Raw genomic sequence first — 18452 nt, forward strand, 5'->3', positions numbered from 1 at the left:
TAAGCACTGAAATACAGAAGTGAAAAACATTTTCTAGTGCCACAGAGCACAAAAAGAATCCAAACAAAGAGCTGAAACATTATGAAGTCTCTTTTAAATTTTTACATTTTATGCCAGGCAGAACAGCAAACTTGCAATTATAATAGCAGAAATTCAGAAAACAGAATAACCCTTCCCAGACCACAACCCAACATCAGAGCACCTGTGATTTAACTCATGGAAAGGGTGAGAATCGGGATTTCTGCTGTGCTGAGCCCACTTCAAACAGCTGGGGCTGTAAATTGCCTCAAGCATAAGCATTTATATCAGCATTTCATGTTGGTAAACTGGATTGCCTGCATGCAGTTTGATGGAGGTTTTTCCCATTTTCAGAAGTTATAGTTATCCCATAAATTGTGTGACCTTCCCCAGTTTACCCACCAATTACTGCCTATAAGATATTTTATTACAATCCAAACTATAAAACACTCAAGCAGAAAGGATCTACCATTTTATCTTGGAGCACAAGGGCAAGAAGTGCTACTAATTTGCAGCTAAAGATGGAGCTACTGCAGGTCCCAATTTCAGCTTAATTAAACCCTAATCCTTTAACCATTTAACACATGTAGCCCAAGCCTACATAAAAATCAGCAAAGAGGCCTTGTCTCACACAACATTCCCACACCAGCTTTACATTTCCTTGGGAGATGCATTTTGCAGGTAATGCTCAGGTAGCTTGTAGCACCAGCAAGTGCCCTTGTAAGGACTGAGCTAGAGGTGTTCTCCCTAATAGCCCCCAGTCCTCCCTTTTCTCTCTCCCTGCTAATCCCATACCTGCTGCAGCTGTAGTGATCAATCACCCCTTTTCCAGGATCTTTTCCACCCCTTTTTCTGGGATGCTTTTTGGCCTTTAACTCTGCAACCCGAGTCTATGTCAAAGAACTGTACAGAGTTCAATCAAATCTTTCTGAGGTCCTCGTAACTACAGTTTGTGAACACAAGTTTTTAATCATTTAGCTTTGACCCATCATGTTTCACTGTAAGCATATGCACATTATATCAATACCTTGCACAAGGGTGCTCAGTTAAAATGGAATTATGTCTTTAGCTGTTCAGATGGACTGTGGTGAAAAAGAAAGCACCATTTTTTCATGTCACCAGCAACTGCACTCCTGAAACCAGCATTATACTGAGAAATAAAAATGTGTTTTCCCACACTAAGAGATCCTTTCAGCAATCACCATGCTGCTACTACAAATTTCTTTCTGCCTTTCCTGTTTGTGCTGCTGGTTTGCCCTAGAATTCCTCAGCTCTCTCTAAAGAAGGCAGAAGCCAGGATATCTATAGAAATTGAAATGTAAATTGTGGAATATGCTCTATACAAACAGCTGAGGTCAGAAAGGAAAGAAGGCTGCTAAGGTAGGTTGGCACATCTTGTCATATTGCACCAACACAGATCTCCTGGCTGCTGTTCTGGCCTCTAAATTATGCCAAATGTAAATTAACTCTTATTACTGCCACATTCCATGATCTCCCCAGTGCCCCCCATTAGAAAGGAACTATTTGATAGAGAATATCTTTAATGCCTTTTCTTGATCTATTGTTGCCATGCATCTGTTATTCAGCTGTGTAAAGTAATTAAGGAATAATCTCATGGAAAGAAGAGCAGAGTTATCTCTTAGGAACGTGTGTGAGCATACAAAAAATCACTATCAAAAAGTACTTTAGTAAAAAAAGTTAGACCTGCTACCACCTTATGTCAATTCTGCAGTTAATTGCAAATGCAGATTTTGAGAGGGGAACTACTGTGCACAGTAGACTTGTCTATTCAGAAGAATAAATAGGTCTTAGTTGTGAGATGATAGCAAGAATTCTAATTTCAGAATAAAACTCTGCTTGATTTTTCACAGAAAGTTTTTACTTTCAGCTGGCTTGCCACTACCCTCTGCCATGTACGAAAATCTCACCACATCTGAAGAGTTCTGCAACACAGCACAGGACAGTGAGCTATAAATAAAAACCATTTTATTGTTATTGTTGTTTTTTTCAAGTATGTTTTTTAAAAACAAGCAAGGCACGGGAATGAGACAAGCGTGCCCATACCAGTGCTGGTTCATGTATGTGTGTGTGCAACACCACAGACTCAGGAGAGGCTCTGCAATTACTAAAAGCTTCCTTTTGAAGCCAACAATTCTCCACTTTAACCATCTGTAACAAAGTAACTATAGTTCTGTTTAGCTTTTTCCTCCTTTCAAGCTTTACTTCACATTTATTAAAAGATCCTTTGAAGCAAAGGCTTGCTTGGGTGAAGCCTGTTATTAAACAAGCCGAAATTGCTGCTTTCATTGTGGCACTTAATTGGGATGTTGTGCGTCAGGAGCCATTAGAGCTCTCCCGTGGTGCAGTTGGTAATGCCGTGTTGTGCCATATGGGAAGGCTAAAGCTTGGAAACGATTTTTGGGATGTTTGATTTTTGTGTCAACGGAATCTGAGACGAAAAATAAGGTGAATCTGAGCTCCAGGGACTGAATGCACAGGTTGAGAAACTCTTCGATGTCCCCCGGTGGCTGACAGAATCTGTGGGGTTTAAAAAGTGTCTCCTGTTAGTCACAGACTTAATTGTGTGATGGGCAGGTGCAACCAGGTAATTAATATTGCTTCTCCCTAGGTGATTATCTTAGATTATTGTGTTAGCCACAAGAACTTTCCTGTGGCAGAAAGTGATAGAAAACCTGGAAGGGACCTGCAAAAATTGCTGGAAGGAAGATTTAAATTTAACATTTCCATGATGCAACAGCAATGGGAGTACTTTTGCAACTGCTGTAGATATTAGGAGGATATTTAAATGCTAGGGATATATGATTTATGTATGTTTTTATCATTAATGTTACTATAAATATTCAGCATAGTCTTTTAAAAAAGTAATGCCATCCTTGCTTTCTGAATAGAGCCCCAAATTTATGGGAGGTTGACAATGGAAGATTTTTAATACTTTTTATGACTAATTAAAATGAATTCTGTTTCCAGGCATACTGGGCTATAAGGATCATGGATTGGAAGCTCATTCTATCTTTCAAATTAAATTTCATTAATTGGAAATAAATAGAGTGTTCAGAACTTGTTTATTATTGCTACTTTAATTTCCTGCAGAAAATATCTTCATTTTTCCCCCTCAGTTATTTCTGACTTAATTAATAAACTGCCTCAAAAATAAACTAGTTTTGCTAGGTGTAATAGTCTGGATGTCAGGGCTGGGTTACGTCTCCCTCTTTAAGAATAATAGCTGCAGGCTGGATTGCATTTTTAGTGCAGCTCTTCAATGGATCCCTCCATCTCTGCCTCTGATTCCTGCAGCAGATTTTTACAACTGAAGCTCCATTACATTCATAAAGCATTGCCTGACCTTCTAGTTGATAGATTTTAGGCCAGAGCTGGCTCGAACTCACAGCAGAGCATCTAAAAATAATTCTACCTTCAACATTGTTGCGCTATTTGTAAATCCCCTTATGCAGCGAGAAACAACAATTACTGGAATGTTGACTATATTTTTCTCCTTCTGCATGAAGATTTACCAGTTCTAAAAAGTGATTGCTATGAAATAGTGAGCAGCCAGACTGGCATGTAACGAGGTGCAGAACCTTACTGCAAAATACACTGTCAGTACCAGTGCAGAGCCTCATGAAACATTCAGTCTACTTTATTGAACTGATACAGCAAGTTGCGCTCAAAATTAAAACTAATTGTTGCAGTAAAAAGGCTAGAAAAAGCACCTAGGGTAAATACTGCCTCTGCCCAAGGAAAATCCTTGGGATTCAGCTCTAGTAAAAGCAATTCAAAGTATATTCATGGTGTCACGGCTGTACAGATTTGTAGGCAGACCACAAGAAAGTATAGGAGGGCAGGTATGCAAAAATGACAATGCTGAGGCTTCTTAGAGACCCCAGAAATGCATAAAGTCAGGCTGGAACTCAAACTTCAGTGCTGGCAAGATTATAATATTTACAATATGAGTAATTTATAGCATGGTCAGTTTAGGGTCACATACTACAGGGTCAGAGTTTGCAGTAGAGAAAACCCCTATAATTAATTTTTTTTTTTGTTCCAACTTTATGATCATGCTCATACTTTTTTTTTTTTCTTTTTTCAGACTGAATTGTGAAATCAAATGTTTTTCATTGAGGTTATTTTTAATTGGCAACTTTTTAAACCACCCCACAAAAGCAGGCATCGCTTCAGAGTCTCTCGAACTTCCCATCTGCAATGGCAATGCAGAAATCATCAAAGGCCCAACCAGAACAGCAGAAAAAAATGAAGATGTGGGAGGTGTTCAAAAAGTAAAAAACCGAAAAAACCTAGAGGTTGCCCAAGGCTTTAGCACTGGCCACCAGTAAATACAAGGAAAACACAGCAGAAGAAGATTATTTTTGCAAGGTAGATGCTTTTGCTAGGGGCATCTTGGAAAAACTAAAGACAAGTCTTTCCTCAGCTGGAAATTTACTCTAGGCTCCTGTCTGCTACATGAAGCCAAACTCCAGGAGCAGCAAGCAGAAAAGGCAATCCTCCTAACTAAAGGCGTTTATTTGTCTGTTTGCTTATTTAATTGACATTCTTTTGAAGGAACTAAGGGCTTCTGCAATTCTCATGTTGAGTGGGGTACCTCCTGAAATTTTTCTGACACCACTGCCTCCATCAGTCAGGGGAAGTAGAAGGCATAGTTATGCAAATGAACCATCAGCTTCCCAGGTGAAATCACTCGAGTGGGTGGAGGGGAAACATCTCTTTCTTCTTTTCTGAAAGAGCTATAAAGGTATGCCATTTCTTTTAATAGGTTTGCCCTTTGAATCTTGTATTTGTAGCCAAGAGCTCAAAAGGCAGAGTAAGTGGGAGGGGGGGAGAGAATGGAGGAAAAAGTAGAGTTGACTAAATAATAGGGAGAAAAAATGAAAGAATAAAAGTAAGAAGAAAAGGGAAAGAATGAAGGGAATCTAGACAGCTAATAACAAAAGCAGTTCAAAACATCCAGGAAATACTGTTATAAGGAAAAAAAAAACAGGTACGTTTACCAACCTTATGGATAAAATTGAGATAAAAAGAAGAGATGTAGGAGGAAATGGTATTGCTTTAGTTCTCTGACTGTTAGCAGATTGTTTGCTGCGTTTTATATGTGTGTGCATGTATGAGTAAATACATTTAAGAATAGAGGCTTCACTCAGTTTTAATTCAAACTCGAGCACCTTCCTAAGGGAAGTGCATCCCTGCACCATCCCCAAGGAATGCATTGAACAGATCTTCACAAAGTAATCATTCAATATTTTCCTGCCTTTAACACTCTCAAAGCATTATCCTGTGTATTCGTCATTAAATCTGTCTCCATGTCTGCAGAATTGTTCCAGTATAATTTATTTTTTTTAAACTTAATCTTCCAAATGTACCTTCAAGAATTACTCCTGCAGCAGCACTGCTCAGTAATAGCTGCTGTGCCCTTAGCAAACCACCCCCAGAATAATTTTCAAAGTTACATCTGTGCTGCTGAAGCTAGGGGAAACAAAAGCAGGCAAGTATTCTGTGGTTTGTGCAAGCTTGGCAGTGACATGCTATAAAGTAAGTAAATAGTTTAGAAGACTTGTTTTGTTTTATTATCTCGATCATTAAAAAATCCCACAAGCTCTGGCATTGCAGGAATAAGAGTGGCAGGACTGCAAGACACACAACTGTTATCATCATCTGCTTCAGTGAAACCAATATCAATTAATTTAGTTAATTAGTTCTTAAAGGCCCTCCAAATTGAATTTTGTTAAAGAAAGTAAGTTTCCTCTGTTTGACTCTATTCACATCAAATCACAAGTTTTCTGAAAGCTTTCTAAGCTGTTAAGAATTTGGAATATTTTGCTTTCCACAGTGAACATCCTACTTAATTAAGCAATCAAGAAAAATAAATTCCTTTGCTTATGTGGGATTCAGAAAGTGAAAATTGAAAGCAATCTGATTTTCATCCGTTAAAACATTAAAAACACACATGCAGAGAACCAAACACAAATCCAGGCCATGATCACCTGCATCTGGGATTTGAACAGAAGCTGCAGTAAGAACCATTCCTCCCTCAAAATGAACACTGTTCATTGGAAGATCTCTCATACTGAGGGTGAAACATAAAGGCTTCAACACTTTCCCAAGTGTACAAAAAAGGACTGTACAGGAGAAAATATAGAAAAAGAAAATAATTGAGAAACATTTTGAATAGCTTTCATAACCACAGATTATCTAGATCCATGGAGCTATCTGTGCCCTCCTGCCACGTGAGCAGTTGTTCTGGAATATGGAGGAGAAAATAGTCCAGGCAAAAATAAAAGCCACCATTCTGCTCTGAAATGTATGCACACAACTCTCAAAAAATTGTAACAGACTGCAAATGAGCACAAATGAAAGGATGCTTAAAAGCATAGGATAAAGATACGTTCTTTTTGGATTCAGAAAATGAAGTCAGGCTCCTATTCATGTATTTCTGGGCTAAGAAAAATGTAGATTAGAAGCCTCTAAAAGCCTGTCATTGCATTATACATACCTTCACACATATACATACATAATAGACATCAGCTAAAAGTGGTGCCCTTGGGCCTGGGTTCATCACTTTGTATTTTATTCTGCACAATGCTATCTGGATGCTTTAGCTGGGGAAAAAAAATGTGGTTTCATCCATGAATGGGTCACTGACCTTAGAATTGAACGATTTATCAGGGTATGTTTGCATGACAAAATACAGCACTGCACAGAAATATACGAGCTCTAAATGTGACATTTCCAAAATGGAAAAGGATTTAACTGAATTAGCACAGTCCTCTGATCAGCCTCCTCTGCCCTGCTGTTCAGCAAAGCTACTTAACCCAGACAGAGCTGTACTAACACAGTTATACTTGTCCTGGTTTCTGTGCCAGCCCAGCATGACTCTCACTGAATTTAACTCTAAAGGAATTTACATGATGCTTTCCCAAAAGGACCCCTAAAGCTCCCAAAACTTCCTAATTTCAACTTAAATAAGAACTGTAGCAGGTCTTATTTTAAAAAGTAAAAAAAAACCCAAACAAACAAACAAACAAAAACAGAACCAAAGCAAAACAGCAAAGTCAAAATATTTTACTTATTACCATGACTTCTGAGAAGGAGTTGGGGCCAATAAGCTTTTCAGAGCCTTTCTGTGGAAGCAGTGGAAATGTGTAGAACACATGCACAGCACCAGCACATCCTAAAAACACCTGGACTTCCAGATACCAGCAACAGAGCAGTTAGTGGGACATGCAAGGACAACTACTCAGGGGAAAGTTAGGGGGTTCACTGCAGCCAGAAGCTTCTCTGAAAACAAATGGGAAAACGAAAAATAATCTTAAAAAAAGAGCAAGAGGAGCATTAATTTTGGTCTAAATGAGATCTTGAGAACAGAATATGTCCAGGACACTGGAATGTGGAAAGACAATCTCCCCATGAGATGCCTGAGAAATGACAGAGCACCACTGGAAGTGCCTCTTTGTGAGCACAACTGAAACCTGGCTGCCAGCACTGAAACTCAGTGGGAAGAACGTAATTGCAAACGTGATGTTCAAATAAGTCTTCAGAGAGGGCTGTGGGACAACAGGGAGGCATAATAATATTCTGTGTCAAGCAACTCTGTGATTATAGTAACTAATGAAGCTTGAGCTCTTAGAGATCTTCGTGTAAATGACTGATGTCACCTAAGATAACGTCAGCTAGGCTGAAAGGTTTTTCACAGATCACCATTTATAAAAACTCCTCCATGAGGATTTTTTGGCATCCCATAAAATAGGCACTCCTAGACTCCTTTTTGGCCAACTGTTTTCCTAGCTAATATGAGCCCAAATTAGAGAACACCAATTGTTTTGAGGCTGCCACTTCAGTGCCAAATCTGTTTGGAAAGAGTTCAGAGAAGGAGACAGTAAGAAGCTCCCAGAACACTGTATGATTACACTGTATTTTTCCATGGGAGAACTGTTTTTAAAAAAGGTTCTATTTGACTAATGGACCCTGAATAGTAGAGACAGGAGATCTGGGATGCTCATGGATACACACTGCAGCTGACCAAAAGATAAGGTCCCTGTTATCATCTGCTACACAGCATCAAAACCCCCAGGAGAGGTGATGAAGGGACACATCAACACCTGACTATGACATGCAGAGGGGCAATTGCATAATCATGGGAGAGTTACATCTGAGAGGTCAAGGTCTGGAAATCCCCCACTGCTGGAAATAACGTGGAACTATGGAAATTACAGGAGAAGGACTCCTACCTCAAAAATATGCATTAGGGCTAGAGTGGCAGGTTAGAGTCCTGAGGAAAGCACATCTGATTGGAAAGGTTACCATCTCCTTCCTTCATTTGCTTTCTCTTTCTCAACCTGAACTACATTCAGACCTTTGTGGAAAAGGTTACTGCTCCTGAGTAAGGGCAATTCATCTGGTCTTTTTCATTAAAATGACTAATTCCTTAAAGATGAAAAATATTATGAATCAAATCACTAAGAGGAAGAACTAAGCAGGGAAAAAAATAAAGAGAATATCTTAGTAGATGCTCAATTCAAATGGAAAATTATGAATTTTAACTGGGAGCTGCTTAAGAGCATTTTCCTTGATGCTCAAAATAAGACATCAAGAATGGCAAAACTCAACTTTCTAAAAACTGATGACAAAACCAAAACAATGTGTTTCAAAGCAAAAGTGAATACAGCTATTTAGGCAATGTAAAAGGATATTATTACAGCAAATATGGGGAAAAGGGATAAATAGCAATAGATATAAAATATAAGTAGGGCCTCAAAGAAACTAGCAATAGAAACTGAAGAATGTAAAATCAAGGGCTGGCAGATTTGATTAAGATGGGAGAAAATTATGAAGCATATAAAGGAGGAAGAGATTCCTAAAACTGATCTAAATATTTAGAGCAGTTACCATAATAAAGATGAAAATGCAGAAGAACTCAAGGATTTTTTTTCCACATTTTGAACCAACTCATCATTGCCATATAGGAGCATGATAGAAAAATATCTATTCCAGCATGAACAAGCAGAAATTCAGTGGGACAGCTTTCATACAGTAGGTCTAAAACCATTGCCCCAGAACCTCATTGGGCCATTTATGTCAAATATATTATCTAAACATATTAAATGTATTTTGGATACTGAGAAAATTCAAGAAAACTAGTAAAAAGTTTAAATTGTGCTAATGCTACTGTAGAGAGAGATACAGAGAAGCATTTGTATTTAACTTCTCTTGACAACTTTTAGAGAAATTAAGTTTGGCTTCTAAAGTACTGACATATTATACAGCTAGAGTACCACATGAGATTTTTATTAATAAAGTGGAATGATTCAAAACTCAGTGTAATAAATATTTTACATTAGTTGCAAGCTGATTGCCTTCATGAACCTGTAATTAAAAAAGGAACCACCAAGCATCATTAACCCTGCAATTGCACTGGGTTATGGCAATCCATTGACATCAGCAGTAAAAATGCTGACACCCCAATAGCCAGCGTGAGCACCCACACTGGGACATTTGCACAGAGTCCTCTGTTGTGAAGTGGAAGGTCTAAAAAACCCAGTCAGGGCTTCCTTCAGGTTTGCTTCTGGTTTTCCATTCAAACCATAATCTGCTGGCAGGAGAGTAGATCATTTTTTCATGAACTACCATGTATTTTATTAGTAGTGTCATTTCCTGAAAGCTCTTTGCTATATTTCAATTTAGTCAAGAAAGTATAAAAAAATCTCTGTGAAACAGCAGGATGAACCTGCAACCAGAGAGCAGAATTTACTTTAATACTATGCTGTAGAGTACCATAATGTAATAAAGGTTACAAAGGAAGCCCAGGTGTCACAAAGCAGTTCCACTGACTTGGGCAGAGTATTACACCTGCTGATTTTTCTATTTTCTCCACATTTCGACTATATCTATATTTATGAGGGGGAGAAATGATGAACTATTTAAACAGTAAGCAGCTTGAAGACCTTCTATTTGTTTGCTAAAATTTAACACATGCTGCAGTAAAAGACCAAAGTCCTGGAAGCAAGCTGCAGGGCTGTCAGGTGGATGAGGAGCTGTCTTGGTACATGCCCTGCAGCCACATCAGCTCACCCCGAGCGTTTGGGAGCTCTGCACCAAGGGCCACCACCACTGAGCCTCAGGGAACTCCTGGGCTCTGGGGACATTTTAGAGAAGGACAAAAATAGGATGTAATACCAAAGCAACATTCCTGAATTGTCTGTAATAGGATGTAAAGATGAACAGTTGTGTTTCTGTTTGGAAGAGTGGTTCTCAACTTTGTGTGAACAGAACTAGGAATGACCCACGCTTTTTCTTTTTTTCTTTTGCTCTTGCTTTAGATTTCATATTGACAATTACCATAAGTATTTTATACTGGCATCCAAGCCTACCTTAGGAGAAAAAACCCCAAAGGTCAGAAATTCTAAAAAGTTTTAAAACTCCTGCTTCTGGGTAAGGCCATTACATGAGATATATTTGTGGCAAGAGCAAAGTAAATGAGACAGAAATGAACTCCAATCTTCTGTAGTTACTCTGTGGCCTCAGTCACTATCTAACTGTGGGTAAATGGACTGTACCAGTGAATCTTCCCTTCAAAACATGAATGTCTCAGGTATGAGAACCTGGGATTTTAAAACTGAAATACTCTTAACCCTCCAAAAATTGCTAGATCTTTTGCACCAAATCTTCCAGGCTGTAAACGGGGAGTAATAATCAGTTCCAAATATAACCAATCAATTAATCTGGATATTAATCTGGATATAGTTAAATTAATTAACTACAATTTACCTAAGCGTTTCTAGGCAGGGAGATGCAGGCAGGAACCTGTTCTCCTTCAACAGAGAAAGCACACAAAGCCTTTGAAGCTATATTCTCAAATTGCTCCTACAATCCATCATTGCAAGAGATTTCTTTGACCAGGGGATACTAATTTACACTAAAAAGTGAAAATAGGCACATAAACACTGGAAATCTGAAGTAGTGATTTACAAAGTTTTGTAGAAATAAAAACCTCAGCAAAAGAGATGATAAGACTGGATTTAAAGGCTTACTCTGGACCTCTGTCTGTGAAATGACCCCAAGAAGATACCTGGGCCTTCCTCTGCAAATAAATTTGGGCTTTGTGAACTATTAATAAAATCAGAAAGATCATGTTAGGATACTGGCAAAGTGAGACAAATATCTTAGTTTGAAAAAGGTGAACAAGTTAGAGTTTATCCTCACCCAGTGCTGTAAGATATGGGCAGTTTCTTCCCTAACTTAATAAAAAGATGAACTATTTAAAGGAAATATCCAAGCAAAGGGAGAGCAAACCCATCAGGAAATATTAGAACAACAAACCACCTAATAAAGAACATATAGAAATAGAAACAAATCCAACAGTTAATTTCTCAATTGATTTGTTTTGGATTTTCTAGAATGAATTTTTATTTACACATTTAAAGGCATGCAGAGATGACATAGTGAAAGGAGGAAGTAATTAAAATAGAACTTTGTGTTATGAATATTAATATAAGAAATAGTAGCATAAAAGGTTAAAAAATAGAAAAAAATTTAAAAATACTAAGAAAGCACTAATTCTCAATCTTAATTAAAATGCATGTCTTAATTCAGAAACTCATGAAAAGAATCCCTTTTTTCATAAAAAATCTGATAAAAATCATGAAGTACAACAAATTTCTTATTCTGGTGGATTGTTTGAGGAGATGGAAACAACCATTTAGGACAGAATGGAGCAGGGAAATTTGTAAGAAAGATTACAATTTCTGTTTCAAATGGCCACATGCTCCATAGTAGAATTTGGGGACCCAAATGATTTTTAACTTCTTTGAAAGGCATGGTGCCAAATACCCAACAAGAACAAACTCTCACAGTTCAATTGTCAGAAATGTGAAGCCTTTCTCTAGGGAATATTCTTCACCCTGGCAATGTCACCTTGTTCACACCAAGTCCCAGCTCACCTCTACCCTGTGTTCAAACCTCACTGGAGCAGTCAGTGGCTTGATGCAGGAACAAAGTTGAATATTCCCACGTACACAGTGACAACACCAAGCAGAAGAGGGGGAGTAAAATAATTAAAACATTAACTAGATTGAAAATTAAATGGCATGGATCGTTGGGTAGCTCTGCATTGCCTTATTGGGTGTTGATAGGTTACCTCAATTATTTGCAATTTCTCCTGCAGAGGCATTAAGGGCCCCGGTGAGCCCGTGCTGTGTGTACAGACCTGCTCTTAATGACTCAGACTAAAAGGACAACACATGGGAAATGACACAGAGCCATAAAGAGGTTAATGGACTTAACCAAGGTTACAAGACGAGATAATAGGAGAGATGAGAATAAAATAAAACAAGCAAAGACTACAAGCCGTTCCTCCTCTCCCGCTGTCATGCTTAAAGAAACTCCTTCATTTAGATAAATGAGCTTCACAGCAGTGGGCTTGCAGAGCCTCAATACACTGCATCCCAAAGTCACCTGAGGACTTTCTGGTGGTGTTAGTGGCAAGATGTGTCTGTTGAAAGAGTTGTGAGGTGCAACTTTGGTTGAACTCTGCCAAATTTTTGTGTAGTCAAGGGTAATCTGCATAAAGCTTTTGTAGAATGTCCTGCCTCTCCAAGTGCTGTGAAGATATGTTAATGTGACAGCAGTAAGGTCAAGGAAAGGTATTTAGACACAAAAAGCTCTTTGGTTCTGAGAATTTTCTATATAAAAGCAGACCTCAATCATAGTGGACTAAAAGTCAGAATTTAAACTGTTGTCCCCAGTTTGGACTTCTCAGTTTCTTCTGTCTTAAGTCCTAGCAGCAGTAACAGCTGATACCCAACACTGATTCAGTTACAATGGCTACATGATTTCATAATGTTAGTATAATTAAATTAGGCACATTTATGAAAATATAATAATGCTTATCAAAACAAGGCTTTGGCATGTTTAAGCACACTGATAAACCTCAGCTCATGTTCTTAGAAGAGGCCAAAACATCAGTTTGTGTCCACTTCTTATGAGTTCCCCATGGCTATTAATGAGTCTAGTTCCTACAGATTTTGAAACACTGAATATAGTGCTACTAATAAAAATAACTTTTAGACTAAGCCTCAACAGATGCACCAACATGTTGAATTAAGTGGTATTGTTGAAATTTATTATTATGTATGTTAAAAGCTGAAAGTTCTATTGTTAATACGTATATGAATGTGAAAAATGAGTACAGAAGAAATAGTTTTTTTGTTCCTGTTCTCTCATTCTGCAATATGTCCACAGTTACTAGAAACAAATTCTCTGAGACAGCACATATCCCTCTTATGGGACAAGGAGTTCCTTAAGCTTATATATTTCATACTTTCCACTTTTAGAATGATTTTACTGTGTTGTATAATGTTGCATTAGGTATGATTTTGCCAAAATATTTAGCATTTGCAGGACTTTGTTGCTAAAGAAGAGGCAAATATTTCATATCAAATAAAAAACCTTTTTGAGATGCTATTTGGTACTCAGAGTTGGTTCACATAAAAGCAGGAAGAAATCAGGCCAGTGAAGGAAAATTTAAGAAAAGCACTGCCCTTTTCATTAAGAAAATATTTTCTTTTGCTTTCTGTGACCTTTGGGTACAGCTCTGCTTCCCCTTTCACATCATAGAAAACATCTCTAGGAAGGAAACAGAAGATTGTGGCATAGCTTTTTCTTCTACATTGAAGTCCCAGATGACATTTCTTCAAATGATTTTATCTTCTCTAATACACTGTCTTCACAAAGCACATCCCTTCCAGCCTATTCAAGCTAGAGTCTAAGTCAAACAAAAAGGGAGAATGTGAAGAAATGGAATATTTCTTTCCATAGCTTAGAGCATCCTGTTGGAAGTAAAACACATTCTGGTTCATGCCATTTTAAAGCTGGTGGTGTCATCTGAGCTAATAAGGGCAAAGTGACCATTCATCTTGTGAGAGCCAGGTACTTTATGGTAAAACACTGACATGAAATAAGCTTTTTTTACTTCCCAGTGGGCACCTGCTATGCCAGCAGGTCCAGATAAGGTGTGTTGCCTGTGTACCACACTGTGCAGACAAGCAGAAGATGCTCTTTTCCCATACAAACCACTTCCCTATTGCTCTCATTGATGCATTTTTAAGTGCTTGCAGAACTTAGATTTTTAGTTTTCAGCTAGGAAGACTCTATTTTCTATTTTTAACTTATTTTTTGCAGCAGCAAAGCTCCCAGCCTGAAATATCCATGTGTTGCAAGATGAAGTTATCTGAAGCAAGACAAGTGAGATTTAGCCACTTCCCCCTCTGTTGACTTCAGTTGAAAGAATGGTAAGGTAACATCTCCAAGAACCTCCACTGTTTTTTCAAGCTGAACGTGCAAAATCAGCAGACACTCTTGTGTGATGTGAATGTTGTCAACTCTTCCCTGCCAGAGCAATTCCTGAGGCTTAAAAAAACAAGCTGCACTGTATTTCCCAGCAATATTATTTTGACAAGTAAAAGAAATGATTTCCCATGTTATAGATCATGTTAGGAGAGCTCTGAAGAGTCAAAGCAGTTAGGGAGTCCATTCTGCATTTGGAGTGAAATGTGATGAGTTTAAAAAGTGTATTTTTCTAAGAATGACAATAAATAAATAGTCAAATTCCAGAATTTTAAATTCTTACAGTTTTGGGTGTTCTCTTCATGTCAGAGTTCAGGTAAAAGTATTTTATGATAATAAGGAATTGCCCTTAAGGGAAGAAATCTGTCATCCGTGATGCAAATAGATTAAATACAATGGAAGACCACATCCTAAATTTAAAAAGTGATAGTAAATGATAATCTGCTAAGCAGATTTCCAAAGTGTGCATCTATTAGCTGTCAACCAATTAACTGCAACAAATTTCACAAAATCAATTAAGTTGGAAAAGACGTCAAAGACCATTAAATCTGGCTGTTGACCAAACAGCTCCGTGTCAACTACACCCCAGCACTGAGTGCCACATCCAGTCATTAATTTAGTAACTAATGCTTGTATTTCCACAACTGAGAGACAGAGATGTTTTTCTTCATGTAGAATCACAGCTAAAAGCAGGGGGTTATGGGAATTCTTGACCAACACTCAATGCTCTTTTTCCATTTAAAAATGAAATTTGGCAGTCTACTCTTCCTGCTAACAAAGAACCTTATAGATTAACTTGTATTTTATGTTCTCACTTCTTTTGTTTTAAATACTATGTATTAGTAATTTAGTATAATTGTACTGTGTTAAAGATGATACCAGCTATTATAACACTCACCTTCTGTTATTTTCTCCATCTATTCTTCCTTTTGGCTCTTCTCCACGAGAGCTTCTCTTTGATTTAGGCTGAGATATGGAGTCCACAGACAAAGGCAGAGCTAAGGTGATTGTTTAAAACACCACAACAGCCCCAGTCATGCTGGTATCAAACACATAAAAATCCCAGGAAAAAACCTCCCACAAGTGACCACAGCAACAAATAAAATTGCTATTGGTGCAAGTTGTTCCCTTTCAATACCAGCTGCATAGAACAGAACTTGGGAAGGTTCAAAACTTTTCTTTTTTGGTAGACAGATTACTGCATTAAATTATAAAAAAATTGATTAAAACTACTCTGATCCAGACACAAGAGCCAACTGGCTCCACAGTACCAGTTCTTTCATCTCCAAATTCCAGCCCACAGCACAGCTAAATACTGCACTTGTGTTAGCATCTTCTAATCTCTGACATGAAAACTTCAGATTATCTTTTTTCTAAATGCAACAACTGGGGATTTATTTCCCTGTTATGCACTTCTGGTAGTGTATTGACAACAGATCTCCAATGATGGAAGAATAATTTGAATTTTCAGGGACATTATTAAAATAAAATCTGTACTAAACCTTAGCTTGTGGGAAGCAGAGAAAGGTGTTTCCTCAGGACACTGAGGAAACCTTTGTTTTCTCTAGAAAGCAAGCTTTAAAGCCAATAAATATCTGTGCATTACTAGAGTCAATCTTCCTTAATTTTCAAGTTTAATTGTGAAGTGTTGATATCAATACTAATCAGAACAAAACCTTCCAAATCTCTTAATTATGTTGCCCAGGTCCTGGCTAGGTGTGTGAATGCATGACCCACTGCCTGTGGCATTCACCCAGTTGTGATCTTTTCTATTTCCAACTGCCCAAGTGTCCATACTAAGACAGAATGGATGGACAAACATTTGGCTGTTGATTTTTTTTTTTTTTGGTCATAATTACATTTTCCCTTTAAACACAGTCACTCACAATCAGTTTACTTCCATGAGAGAAAATGCTTCATGGGACATTTTACTGTGATTTCTTGATCAGGAACCAGACTTAGTACAAATAGCCATTAACCAGGGTTCATAACTCAAGACCTTTCATCAGCAACGTATTCAAACTGATAGAGAAAAAGCATGAAGTCAACGTAATCTCTAATAATTATTATTTCACAGACCGTGCTTGTCTGTCCCCAAAGTGCCAGCCAAAGTTTTGTCAGAGGGCCTTCTTTTATCTCACCTTAACCATTTCTAAGTTACTATTAGAGCAGCACCAAGCAAGATGGAAGAAGTTTCTTTCAGAGCTATTGTTGTAGAGAAATGTCCAGCACTACATAAATGACCTGTTCTAGACAATTTACTCCATGCAATGAATAAGGATCCCATATAAAATATTAATTTGGACTCAATACTTAAGGGTTTAAAATTGACATTTAAAAGGAAATGAAAACCAGTAGTGTGTGGGTTGAGGATTACCATAGGAATCAGGAAGGAAGATGCCCTTGGAAATTAAAGTTGTGTGTTTACAGTAGGATAACCCATGATAAAAATCATAGCCTATTTTAAAAAACAGCAAGAAGGAAAAAGGAAAGTGGAATATGCTGAACACTTGTCTAAATGGCAGTATTTGAAAAAACAAATCTGTGTATAAGAGAGGCTAAGTCTTTGTACTAGCTAGAGTGGTTAAATACAAGAGTATTCTTATTTGTTATAATAGAGATCCCAGAAGGAGAAATAATTTTTTTTTTCACTTTCTGAATTTGTGGATATAGCCTGGAATAAGAAATTGCAAGCACTGTTGCTTTAGACAGCTTTTAGAATCCAAAGATGAAACCTGGGGTTCTTTAAAATGAAAAATAGTATATACTATTCCAATTTAAGTGATCAAGAAAATTTTAAAATAGTAATAATTATTAATATTTTTTTGGTTGTAGCAGGAGTGAAAATTCACTTACAGGATATAGCTCTCTGGGGATCTCAAACCACTTTATAAATATTAATGAATTATGAAAGCTTTATAAAAAATATTATAAGTAGCAATTTTCTATTCTGCAGAAGTAGAAACTATGTCACAATCTTTTTTAAACAAGAAGTGGATAGGAAACAAAAGAAACCAGCTCTTATTCCCTTCTCCTGCATTACAAAGAAAGTTCTTCCTTTTGTGTTTGATGTGGAACAGTTTATTGCCTCCACAGTGAGGGTCTTGTGCCTGTATCATTCCTAGAAATCATTCTGAAGGAAGTGAAGAAAAAAATTTCAGAGTTTTGTTTTGTTTTTTTTAACTATATTCTATGTCTTGTATTCAAGACCCCTTGTCGGAGCTGTTTCGTGATGGAAAAAAGGGAAGGTGGCCTTGGCTGCTCAAAAGTTCATCAAACTTTAGTGTGCTCCTGTAATTAACCTATATTTTTGTAATAGAGACATATGCATAGAAAATAATGAAATCACCTTGTTGACAAGTCATCTTCATGCCAATTTATATTTCATGTTTACCACATTCTCGAGTGCTACTTACATCACACTTCATTCAGAAATTATGAGTTTTAGATGTAATTTTGGGAGAGTATATTCATTTGACAAAAAAAAAAAAAAATGCAGCTTAGATTGAGCTATTCACAAACCATGATTGAGCATCTAAGGTTTGATTTGGGGAGTTTGTGAGGGAGCAGTACTGATCTGTAAGGGGAAAAATAGGTGTCCATGATCTTAATGTGCTTTAAGGAAGTGAATAATACCTTTTTGATTTTTAGCACAATTTCTGTGATCTTTCCTAGCTATATATATCTTACTAGGAAAGTCCATTTTTGCTTTAGGCCTTTCATAACCCATAGTAATTTGAGACAGTAAGTGCAGCAAAACTTTCTGATCAGGAAAAAGGTGAAGAGCTGTGCAACATCTTGAAAAAGCCCAGTCTTGCTATAAGAAAATTTTTGTACCTCCTTCAGTTAAAACAGAGAAAGATCTCTCAAAATAATGAAAACTGGAAGTGGGAACACATTATCAGGCTGGGAGAGGGGGATGAATGTACAATTAGATAGTCCTACAGGTGAAGAAAGTGAGGCTTATGATCAGGTCGTTTAGTTTGACAGGTCTGAATATGAAAGATTTGACTTTTTTCTGGAGGAAAGATGGGGAGAGAATGTATAAGCACTTGGGGTCTGAA

At 37.4% G+C, this 18452-nt stretch overlaps 1 protein-coding gene and 1 long non-coding RNA gene across 12 annotated transcripts in view; one reads left to right on the top strand and one right to left on the bottom strand.

Moving 5' to 3' along the window:
• The window catches only part of NLGN1 (neuroligin 1), a 428954-nt gene that overhangs the window by 152751 nt on the left and 257751 nt on the right, over nt 1-18452 (bottom strand). The gene's annotated exons all lie outside the window — the stretch shown is intronic.
• On the top strand, nt 630-1980 carry LOC138114863 (uncharacterized). Its single transcript, XR_011152850.1, has 3 exons — nt 630-699; nt 1280-1398; nt 1907-1980. It is a non-coding gene; the product is annotated as an uncharacterized lncRNA (long non-coding RNA).

This window comes from Aphelocoma coerulescens, chromosome 9, assembly GCF_041296385.1.
Source record: "Aphelocoma coerulescens isolate FSJ_1873_10779 chromosome 9, UR_Acoe_1.0, whole genome shotgun sequence".
Classification (NCBI taxonomy): domain Eukaryota; kingdom Metazoa; phylum Chordata; class Aves; order Passeriformes; family Corvidae; genus Aphelocoma; species Aphelocoma coerulescens.